General features: G+C 33.8%; 1 pseudogene; it reads right to left on the bottom strand.

Moving 5' to 3' along the window:
* Positions 1-833: 833 nt before the first annotated feature.
* LOC124846243 (protein ACCELERATED CELL DEATH 6-like) lies at positions 834-3,076 on the bottom strand (annotated as a pseudogene).
* Positions 3,077-12,706: the final 9,630 nt, after the last annotated feature.

Genomic DNA, 12,706 nt, shown 5'->3' with positions numbered 1-12,706 from the left:
AAAGAAAGGAAAGAAAGAATACTTAAAGATAAGAAATACCACTAGACGAGTAAAGATGAAACACTTTTGACTAGACGAGTCAAATTAAAAGTGGCAAAGCAATGAATTTCTAAAAAAGACTAGACCAATCAGAACAAGTATGACTACAAAGATCATGAGACATTCTACAATGTAGACTCAATTAGACTCATGGACCAGAAAAGTCAACATTATTAGACAAGGTATGAGACTCATACAAGTGTTAAACTAGTCAACACAAAATCTCATATGAATCAAAGAAAAGTTATTAGACAGTGAAAGTCAACTCAATGCATTAAATATTAAATACAACTATCATACGAATCAAGTTTAGATTATGCAAAAGAAAAATATCAAATCAAAAGGCAATACAAAGATTAGTAATGAATTGATCAATAAAATCAAAACATTTAATTTGTTGATCTCAATCCAGAAAATATCAAGATGATCAACAGGATACCGTAACAAGACTTAGTTTATTAAAGATATTCTCATTGAAGATGATGGAAGAAATATCAAAGATATATGAAGACACGTGTGAAGAAATATTAGGAGAATAGTGATTGATTCATCCAAAGAAGGAAAGATTTATAATATATTTAGTTTATTTAAATTAAAATATTTAATAGACTGAAACAGTCGAAATAAAGAAAAAATCATAAATTATTTATCTTTTATTCATACACAAATGTCTTGGAAAACAAAATATTAAAATCTCATTCATTTTTGAAATTTAAAGTTATAAAATTTATAATGAATTAATCTTAAAATTTAAAATAAAAATAGATATTTGAGTTGGTAATTGAAAGAAAAAAAGAAGATTCATTACATATGAATTAATTCCCTGCCATGGATACCTTTATCAGAGGTATCAAACAGAAATATAGTAATGCAAGAGTGATAACGGCGATACCAAGCAAGGAAGACCCCAGTACCGCATAGGTGGCCGTAGCGAATGCAACAATCATTGCTAATAAGGCGAATAAAGTGAAGTTGAGGGCCAATTCAGAGACATATTGTTCCTTCCAATTGGCTTTGGTGATGAGTGACGTGAAAAGATGTATATGTGCTGCAGTAGTTGCCAGAACCATTGCTATTGTGTTTGATACAATGAATGCTCTGAAAGAGGCTTTTTCTCTCATAATTGGGCTACCCTTATGTTCTCCATCTTGTATGGTACCTCCTGGTAGGGTTATTCCAGCTGCAAAACTCACCGTTGCAATGAGTGTGGCCACTAATATATGAGTCTCTTTTGCTTCCTTCGTAAAAAATGGCTCCGCACTCTTTTCTTCCTCATTCTTTGGCTTTTTATCAAATCGCTCATTTTGTTTATCTCCACCCAAATTGAATTCCTCTGGGTCCTGCACTTAGGTAACGTTGTAGTTAACTGAAGGACCTTGGTTATATCTAAATATCTACTTAGTGCGAAGAATGTTTCAATCTGAAGCGGAGTTAATATTAAAAGTGCTAACTTCTATACCTGTGTCATCAACATTGCATTTGAATCTTCTGTCCTAGCGTACGCAAACTTAGCCGTGACTTTGCGTCTGAAGTTACTGATAATAGGGACAAAAAGCATGAAGCAATTTGGGAGATGAAGGGGTGTGTTTCCGTCAACATCTTTCTCATTGAAAAGATGAACCATGGATTGGTTGCGCGTGATTCTAATAACTGTAAACAGCCTCCCCTTATTCACAGCATAATGAAGAAAATTCTTGCCATTTTTATCAACTAGCTCCGAACAATCTGGACAGCGTTTTAGAATGGTTTCTATAATTTGCCAACTTCCATCAGCAGCAGCGATGTGAAGCGCTGTCATGCCCTCGTTATCTTGCATGTATGCAATGCTCATATTTCGTTCAAGCAGAAACTCGGTCAAAACTTTGTTCCTCTTTTTCACCGCATAATGAAGAGGATTCCGACCTTTCTTATCTGCATGTTTCACCGCCAGTTTCACATGTTCATTCTTTAGAAGTTCTCTTGCCATTTCTGCATGTCATGTGAAATTATTATCATTCCTTTTGTATTAACACTCAAAACCATCGGTTCAATAAATATTCTTCAATTCTTCTTATTCATGATTTATAACCCACCTGTTTGTCACTGATCTGCCCCTATACCCCATCTCGTGTCACTAAAAAAGTTAAATAAAAAAAAAACAACTACCATCTACATTTGAAGAAAAATTCTACAGAAGAAATTAAAGTAAAACATATGAGGTTTCAGATAGTATATTAGTTCTGCAATAAAACGTATGAGAAACTACCATCAAAACTTAAAATGAAAAATAGGAAGGTTTGCTACCTATATCTTGATTAATCACTGCAGCGTGCAATGCTGTTTGATTATTGGGGCCTTGGTAAGCGGGTGATTTGATGTTGGTTAATATCTCACACGCCACTTGTTGATATCGTCCTTTTGATGCAAGATAAAGAGGAGTCTCATCGGCTTTATTTGCATGATAAGAGTAATCAGGATCCATTTTTAACAAGGTCTTCACTACTTGGATGTGATTATAGCGCACAGCCTCGTGTAATGCAGTGTCCTTATCATTATTTGTTGCCCTGATAAACTTTTGTTCTGCTCTAACACCATCCTCGATATCTGATGGAAAAGCATTGACATGTTCAACCAATAATTTTGCGACACTGGAGTGTCCATTCTTTGCAGCAATATGAAGGGGTGTTTCACCCTTGGCGTTAGGCAGTAGAACTAGTCCTCTACACTTGTCAATAATCTGTTTCACGAATTCTTCTGAAACAGCTACCTTGAATGTCAGATCTGGACGCTTTCCCTGAATTGTTTGCAGAAGAAAGGATGCAGGTGAACGGATTCGGATTTTTTGGCTTGTTGTAGAAGTCAAGTGTATATGGAGAATGGTGTTTCTGTTGGGGGTGACCAGAGTCTCCAAATTCTGGACTTTGATGAATTCTTGGAAGTTTCCTTTCACTGCAGCAAAGTATAGAGTTGGATCAATGCGCGTGATATTGTGGTTATTGCCATCGGTGTCTTGCGATGACGCGGAAGAAACTGCTGCTATATGGTTAGTTGCTGCCATTATCTTCTTCACCGTTATTTTTCAACTCTTGGCGTATTTAAGATAAAGGAAGAAGACGACAAATTTACCACAGTGCAATTTTAACATTGTATTACCGAGGAGGAACTTAAAAACTCGGTTTTTCCACGAAAGTAGGTAAATATGTCCTATTTATTACTAAAATGGGTAAATTTTGACCCAAAGTGAAGTCGTGGGCCAAAACGACTTCAAATGAAGAAGTCGTGCCTCCCTGCACGACTTCACACTGTTCATATGTACAGTGTTGAAGTCGTGCACCCCAAAAACAACTTCTGCAGGACTTGAAATGAGTAGGCAGAAAACGTACTGGTAATCGATTACGACATTTCGGTAATCGATTACCAGGTTTGTTGTGTTGCAAGAAGCACTCTGGTAATCGATTACAGGGTTGCTATAATCGATTACCAGTGTGTTTTTGATTGGTTTATGAAAATGATTTTTCATTTTACATATGTTATGTATTGGTTGTGTTATAGGAAAAGAGAAAATAAATATTAATAAGAAATATTAATAGTAATATATCAGTCATCGATTTGATTACAACAACCTTGTAATCGCTTACCAGAATGATTGTTGCACCAAAAACAACCTGGTAATCGATTACCAGTGCGATTTTGCCATACTGATTTGAAGTCGTGCAGGGGGGTCACGATTTCAACACTCTCTAATCGATTACCATTACATTGTAATCGATTACGGTCATCAAAAGTCGTTTTTTGGGTGCACGACTTCACACTGTACATATGAACAGTGTGAAGTCGTGCAGGGGGGCACGACTTCTTCAATTGAAGTCGTTTGGGGGCCCCACGACTTCTCCATTTTCGTAAATTTGGTTGAATTTGCCCATTTTGATAATATTAAAGGCAAATATGTCTAGTTTGGTGCAAAAACCTAAAAACTCTTCAGTTTTGAAACCAAATATAACTTTAATATAAACTCTCTCTTTTTCATTAAATTAAATATTTAAAATGTTAAATTTCAATTTAATTCCTTAAATACGATATTATTTACAAATTTTCCAAGTTACTAATATTACAACTTTTCAATTTTTTAATCTGTTTTTTTTTCTTTTATTTTAACTAAATAAAAATAATTAAGACTAATTTATAATGTAAATAACATTAATATTTTATATATTAGAAAACTTAATTTATAGAGAAAATATTATAAAGAAACTTAAATAAAAATTTAATTTATTAAATATTTAATTTGAAAACTATTTAATATAAGGTAATTATAAAGAAATCTAATACAAAATAGAGTTATTGACTTATTCTTCATTTAAATAATTTCTTTTCATAAATAACCTTCGAACCTCCATTTCCCATTTAAATAGTATTTCTCAACGACTTGTGAAGAATTTAAAATTTTTAAGTCGTCTGAGTCGCGAATCCATTACCTGGCTTTGCTCTTTTTCTATTAAATTTTATTAGTTGATTTTATCCAGAATTTGACTTTTACGGATTGATTTAGGTCATATTTATAATCATTTCCTTTTAAACTATTCTCTCAACTGAAATCTTTAAATCAGTTGCAATTTTTTTATAAGATATAAAGCAACATAATTGCAGAAAAGTCAACCCATTTGCTAATGTTTTGGCAAACAATGCAAGGGATATTTTTTGCTAAACTCTTGTTTTTTTTTTTAATTCAATTTGAATTCAAAGTCAATAGTTCTGAAATCTTGTTTTACCTCTCTTTCCATAATTTCTATTTCAGCCATGATTCTCTTCCCAACTGGAATGCAAGACTTTGGCTTTCTTCGTTTTCATAGATGGCACTTATTAACAAAGATAGAATTGCGAGCTAATTTACATTTGTTTGTGTTTGTGGTGATTTATTCGCTAATGAAATCGAAGATTTTGAGATAGGTGAATTTTGAATCATGACACTTTGCCCGGATATGTAAGGATTTAAGAAGAAATGTTTAAACAATTTTTGTTGTGGCTGGAATCGATTTCAAGAACTATATATCTGATTCCAATTCACAACAAAACACAATGGAGATTTATTAGATTCTAGAGAACATGTATTCGATTTCAACGGATATGTAATTGATTTTAAAAATGTATTCGATTTCAGAGAAAAATGTATTTAATTCCAGAAAATATATTTGATTTCAATAGGTTGTATTTGGTTCTATGAGCAGTTGTATTCGATTCTAATAGACTGTATTCGGTTCTTGGAGTAGCTTTATCTTTTCAAATGTACAAAAGGTCCTTCTTCATTTTTTCCACCTTTCAGGTGAGTCCAAATGATATATTAAAAAGGTTATTTTACTTTTTTTAATGGGCTTTCATGATGACCCAAAAATGCATGAAAGTTAGAGCGTTGCTCCTTACACCACCATAGACTTCTCCCAGTACCTTTCCGTTTCTATTTTGTCCTTCAGTAAAATTTAATTTTTAGGGTTAATATTTTTCAACTTCCTCATTAACAACCTATTAATGGTCCCCTATATGAATGCATGCAATGGCAAGCACATAAGCTCTTCTTCCTATTTACCTCTGATGTTTCATTGTTTCATTGTGTTGTGAGAGTGTAATGGATTATGCTGTGGTGGTGGTGGTGTGAGTGTGTTTCGTGGAATGCTTAATGAGAGGTTGCAAAGGTTGGTGGTGGTGCAAGGAACTCATCTAATGGTGTCAGAGGTTAGTCTAGATGGTGGTGCTTGAAGGTGCAGTGGTGAAAGTGGTGAAGGTGCAGTTCAAAGGTTCGTCCTAGGTGCGTAATAAATCCTAAAAAAAAATTACCCTTAAACGGATGTGAGCATCCGTCAGCGGATGTCAACATCCAATGAACGTAAAACGGATGTGGATATCCGTTTTACCTTCAACGGATGTTGACATCTGTTGACCCGTTAAGGGTAATATTTTTTAAACTTTTGTTTTTATTGGTTTATTGCTATTACTTTTATATTATTTTTGAAGATATTTTAACAATGTAATTTACATGTTTTGATGTATTATTTTCTAATATATTTTTGATGTATTTTAATAATGTATTTTCGAAGATCTTATTAGTTTATATTTATACTTTTGTATTTAGCACGTTATATATAATTATTTTATAAATTTAATGTTTTTGTATAATATATTAGTTTATTTTTATTTATGATGATATTTTAATAATGTAGATATATATTTTTTATATATGATTTTGTATTTTTTAATTTTTTAACAATTTTATAATTATATAAAAAATTACTTATTATTTTAATTATATGAAATATATAATTTAGTTATATTAACATTTTTATATTTGTTTGATTAATTATTAATTAATTTTAATGAGACTCATTATAATTTTATATAGACATGTCAATTTGGCCCTCCTTACATGGTTTGGCCCTAACCCACTTGGGTTGGGGCCAAAAAAATCTACAGGGCCAAAAAGTCCCTCGTAGAAAAAGCCCACGGGGCCAAAATATCTTCAAAAGCCTTGTGGGCCATGGCCTTTTTTTTTAGAAAAAATGTTCATTTTCACTACAAAAAAGAAAGGCATTACCAAAGGCCAGAAGCCCTCGAAAACAGCCCAAAACCGTCGGTAAAAGGTAATTACCGAAGGCTTATCGACGGCCAAAGAGCCCTCGGTAATCCCTTGTCGCTAACATTTACCGAGGGCCAAAAGCCTTCGGTAATTACCGAGGGTCAAAAGCCTTCGGTAATTACCGAAGGGCGAAAGCGTTCGGTAATTTCCGAAGGGCAAAAGCCTTCGGTAATTATCCCTATTTTATTACTAAAACTAATGCTAAACAGTTATTTACATAAGAACAAGTATTTTTAAATTTATACCTTCCCACCCCCACACTTAAGAGGCACATTGTCCTTAATGTGTGAGTGAGTAAGGCTTCCTAATAACAACACAGACAAACCAAAGATATATACAGATCAAACATGCAGAATTAGAATTTAACAAGAAATATGTACAACAGAATCAAGAAAACTGAACACAACATGTACAAGAATAAAGCTGGAAAAAGAAAACTAAAACTACAAGCTATAGTAAGAAGAAAATTTGTTCAAATAGACCACTCTTTTCTTATAAACTAAAACTAAAACTACAAGCCACTCTTTTCAGCAGTGTCTCCATGGCTTCCTTGCCTTCCTCCTTCCCAGCTCTCTACTGCAGCAACATCTCTCCTTCCACTGGCAGCTGTTGTGTGTGTGGCAGTAGGCTGGAGATCTTTCCAAGCCTTTATGCACTTTCCTCCTCCCAAATAATTGCCTTAGTGTTTTTAGCATTCTTTGCTTCCTTTAATTCTGCACAACAATCAAGTTCAAAGTTAGGTGCATCTATTAGGACTCTTAGTTCTGGCTGTGTAACAGAATTTATCTCAGTGCAAATGGAGCAAGAACCAGATTGACAATCACATTTGAAATTTAAATGCATAAACAGCTCAGGCAAAGCAATTGGAATTTCAAAGTTAGAATAAAATATATAAATAAAATAACTATGACATAACAATACAATAAAAATTACAACTGTCAAAGAACAACAAACATAGCATGATAAATAATTGATTTTGAATGTAATTATATATGGATTTGAGTTAAATATTTGAAGAACAGCAAACATAGCATGATAAATATTTGAGTTAAATAATTGAATCCCCAACACTATGTTAATTTGAACGTAAACATAAGCTACCTTAATTAACTTATTTTTCTTAATTCCTTTTGCTATTATAATTTATATAGAAAATTATCATAAGAGTGGAGGCACACTAACCATAGCTGGAAGCAACTTCTTCCATATGGTAGGGGAAAATTAATATAAATTTAACATATAAAATAAGGATAAGAATTTTAGAACAAGTTTAATGTTAAACCCTCATTTCCTAAAGTGATGTTTGATAGAATCAATTGATTAATTATTTAAAAATTAAAACTAATTTTACAAAAGTTACACAAATAAACAAATGTCTTGATGGACGAGCGCCCGAGAAGCTGACGACCGAAGCTGTGCGAGCTCGATTCGGACTCCTCGAAGCTTCTCCGACGAGTGAAGACGCAGCGGAATGGACAAAAACTCGAAGAAGAACAAGAACAGAAGGTTAAACTCGAATAGAAAATCCTAAAATCATGAACGAACCCTAGAAAAGAGGGAAAACTCAAAATGAACCGATTAATCGGTTCAAACATAAGATTGGAGGAAAACAATCGGTGAAAAGTCTGGATCGAAGGTGAAACAAGGTTTTAATCGGTGGAAATCAAAAGAAATGGTGAAGATGAGGTGCAAATATGGAAGGAGATGTATATTCATGAAGAGGAATGAAACTTACGGAGGAAGAGACGTGGATCTGTGAAGATAGAAATGGAGTAGAGGCTTACTGTGATGATGATGCGTTTGAGAGGGAGAAACCCTAGCAGATGAGGTTTCTTCGAAATAGAAAATGAGAGAAATGTGGATGCGAGAGTGGGAAAATGGAAAGTGATGCGTTCGACAGAGAACGCGTGGCTGAAGAGCGCTGATGCAAGGAAGCTGGAGACGTACTGGCAGCTGACGCGTGCCAGATGTGGCAGTGGAGGCTCAGCGTGGAAACGAAAGAGAAGCACCGTGAAGTTTGAAGAAAATGGAAGAATGAGAGTGTGCTTGGAAGGTGGCTAGAGGGAGTCTTTGGACTCTCTAGCCTATGACTTTCAAGAGAGAATTATTCTGATTTCAGAAAATTTAATTCTCATTAAGCTCAAAAGTGCTAATACAAGAGAGGAGTTGGGTATTTATAGTAACCCATACTCCTTAAGAGCTAAGCTAGGAAAAGTAAAAATACAAAAGGAAAACTAAGTCAAGTAGGATTCCATCATGCCCTCCCTCTTAAGAAAAGATTTGTCCTCAAATCTGGCAATCGCCTTATGAAGAAACCCCACACAATCTTTGGGAGCATGGCCATCTTGGAGTGGCCTTATTCTTTTATATTAACTTTTTCTTCCTCCTGGATCAAACACAAATCTGCAATAAACATCAAATATATTTTCAATTAATACCAATCCAAGAAAGAATTTTTTTATAAAAACAAGGAAATAAGGACTTCTAATATTTTGTGTTATCACATTTGGAAATTCTAGAAGTCCAAATTCACTTTCATCTTGAGTTATTTCTTTCCTAAAAGATTTGAATAATTCAAGATTTAAATTGTCATATTTTGAAAAAGTTTGCATAGAATATGAGATGACAATTTGTTTGAAAGAGAAGATAAAAATTGAAAAGTAATCAATTATTGGAAAAGAAGTAAAGATTTGGAAACCTTCCCTTTTAGGTTCCACCGTCTTTGAAAGAATAGGATTTGTCATCAGTAACAATTTCTCCTTTTCTTTCTTCTCTTTTTCTTGCCTTTCTCTCTTTTCTTCTTTTCTCTCTTCTTCTCTTCTTAATTCCTCTCTTCTTCTCTCTTCTCTTTTCTCTATTTGTTCTCTCTCTCTCTTCTCTTCTTCTTTCTTTTCTTTCTTTTCTTTTCTCTCAATCTCTCGTTCTCTTTTCTTATCCTTGATCTCCTTAAGTCTTGCCCCAAATTCTAATTCTCTACGAAGAAACCCATGATCATTTAAACTCTCAAGAAATAATTTTCCATTATTAATGCAATCCCTAATTAGTTCTAGGTTTCTTTTAATGCTTGAAGGCAAAAACTTTCTTCTCATGCAAGCTTTTAAATCATGCCAATCACGTATTGAGGACTTTCTACCTTTCCTAACATGATATTGTCTTTCATCCCACCACTCACTTGCATGCTCTTCTAACTTAGAGAGATATATACTAAGAACATAATATTCACTCTCTTCACAAAACCAAGGATTTATTTTATCAATTTCTTTTTCCCAAGCTAGATATGTTAATGCACCTATGTCTTTACCAAATGATGGAAGATTCCTAGCTTGTTTAAACATTTCATCAACTTTATCTAACCTAGAAGACCTATATGAACCATAAGAAGACATCTTTGTTTTTAAAAGTTTTCTTAATCTAAAGGGTTCAAAACTTTCACTTAGACAAGTCCCAGGTAAGAGAGGTGAGCTAAAGAGCTGCTTAAGTACCAAGTCTTGCCTTGCCAGAAATGTCTTAGGCTACTAACTAATTACCCCTTAAACTAAAATCACCTTTAGAAACAAAGTACACAACTCAAACAATTAAGCACAAATAAAAGACTAGACTCTCGGACTCTAATGTGAAAAGGCTTAGAGTTTAATCCCTTTTAGCCTAAATCACCCCTAAACGTAGAACACAAAATCAAAGAAACAAAATACTAAGGAAACCAGCGGACTCTAATGACCCTACGAGATACACAAATCAAATCAATATATACTCCTATGGTGAAGCTTGTAGCTTTGGCTAACAAGACACATTCACCTGTCTAGCTATGCTAAAAATAAAAGCAAATAAAGTTGCCAAGAGTTTGAAAGAGCACCAAGGACTCTTCCAAAGAACTTGGACTTTATAAAAGGCCCTTTTACACAACAAAAATGAAACTAACAGTAGGCTAACACAAGCCTATTACAAACAAATTAAAGGAAAACAATTACAAAAGAAAATAACTATACTAGGCTGCTACGGTTTTGGTACTTGGTCCACTTCATTCAGCTTTGTTGCTCAACTTTGATGTTGCTGGAATCAATTCTCTTGAATCTCCTTGCTAGTCTCATCCTACAAACAATTGTACAAAGTTTCTGTCACTTAAAAAAAAAAACCTTAGCTAAGCAGATTGCACACAAAAAAAATATAGGGCAGTAAGAACTTCCCTTTCTCTTGGCTGCACAAGCTTTCTAAACTTTCCATTAAAATTCTGCTGCTGCTCAAGTAAACTTGTACACAAATTGAATTCCAATGAAAGCAACTCTGCACAGATAATTCACACCAATTCAGCAGATCATGCAATCCAACAATGAACAATTTAAATCCAAAAGAGTTTAAACAGTCAGAAGCAATTAAACTAGATAACTCCCTTTATTTCAAAGCTTCCAAATTAAATGCTTAGGTTGCTGTTTTCTCAGTAATTTCCTGCTCAAGCTAAACTCTCAAACAAATCAGTTCTACATACACCAAAATCAAACCAGATTCTATTAAACACATGTAAATGGTCATTATACCAGATTCAAAGAAATGTAAAATCTAAGCTGAAACCAAACTGATTAACAACCACCCAGTCTAATCAAAAATCAGATTAATCCAACACAAGGCAGAACAATTCCAATTCGGAATTCAGATTGGCTAATCTTAGTTTACAAGAACTGTCATACCAGATTCAACACTTGAAATTATGCTAATCAAAGACAAGCTATAACAGGCATAGTTCAATCAAACAGAATTAGTTTAAGGTGAAAGAAACTCCCTTCAGTTTAACACTCCCACGTGAATTGATTCTGCTTCTGGTTGCTTAAGCTAAACTCTGTTGAAGTTCTACAACTGTATCAGTGAAGGTTCTGGTCTGTTGCAACTATTTAAAAGAATCCCAAACACATTATTGATTCTGTAGAAGTAAACAGTTAGAGTACAGTTATGTAAAAACTGATTCTCTCATACAAATATGCCAAGGAATTGGGCTAAGTTAGCCTCACAAAACTCACAACACTCAAGGCTTCTCTTTTGAAATTTAAAGCACATAAATGAAAAGGTTTGGAAGGGAGATTCTCCCTTGGCAGTTCAAGGCTTGAGAGTCTTTTAGACCACCACCACCTAAGATGCTACCAAGCACACAAACCTTCTTTCAAATTCCAGAAATCAGAGTGTAACAACTTCTCAAACAGGCAAAGGCTAGGTCAGGAATCAGAAACCAGAATAGAACAGGACAGCCACAAAACAATGACAGAACAACAGATCTATTGCTTAAGACAACTCTAGATCAGATGAATAAAGCAAGTAAAAGCTTCAAATTAAGATCAGCAGAATAGATTGCACATGTGATAAACAAAACCAGAGTTATCAACCAAGACAAGCAAGAAACAGGCAATTTAGAAAGGTTGGAACACAAACAGAATCCTAATGAATAGAACTAGAACAGATTATTAAATCAAGAAACAGAAACAAGTTGCAATATCATCAAAATTTTAAGCTCAAAGCAATTGAGTGAAACTGTTTGATGAAATGCTAATAGAGAACAACAGTTTTCTGGTGCATCAGATTTCAGAAAAGTTAATTGCACTGGTCTTTCAGCTTTTTATAACTATATAAATGTTTCTTTTGTCAATTGTTTTTTTTTTTTATATAAAAACAGAACGACCAAGCTTTTGCTGCAATGACAACTCAATTTCACATGCACCAATCACAGATTTCAGAAAAGACAACCAACTAGCAACTTGTGAATGAAAAATGCCAAAAATTTGGTGGTTTAAAGAGTGAAAATGCTTAAGGCAGCTATAATTCGTGGTTTCTTTGCATCATCAGTTTCAAACAACTAAAACAAACTTGTTTGTAAAGCAAATAGATGCAGAAACACATTATCTCAAAATTGGACTTAGTCAGGCCCAAATTACTCAAATTAAGCAACTCTTCCACTCAAATTTTGACTTAATGAATCAAATGACCTTTGAACACTTAAATTGAACCAGAAACAGCAACTCAAACTTGAACAAGACACTAAATCAACAATGAAAGATGTTTAGCAATGATCTATGTGCTAAA

This window comes from Vigna umbellata, chromosome 1, assembly GCF_029865625.1.
Source record: "Vigna umbellata cultivar VRB3 chromosome 1, Vumbellata_1.0, whole genome shotgun sequence".
In the NCBI taxonomy this organism is placed as follows: Eukaryota; Viridiplantae; Streptophyta; class Magnoliopsida; order Fabales; family Fabaceae; genus Vigna; species Vigna umbellata.
The sequence above is the reverse complement of the archived record's forward strand: the minus strand, read 5'-3'. Positions and strand labels throughout refer to the sequence as shown.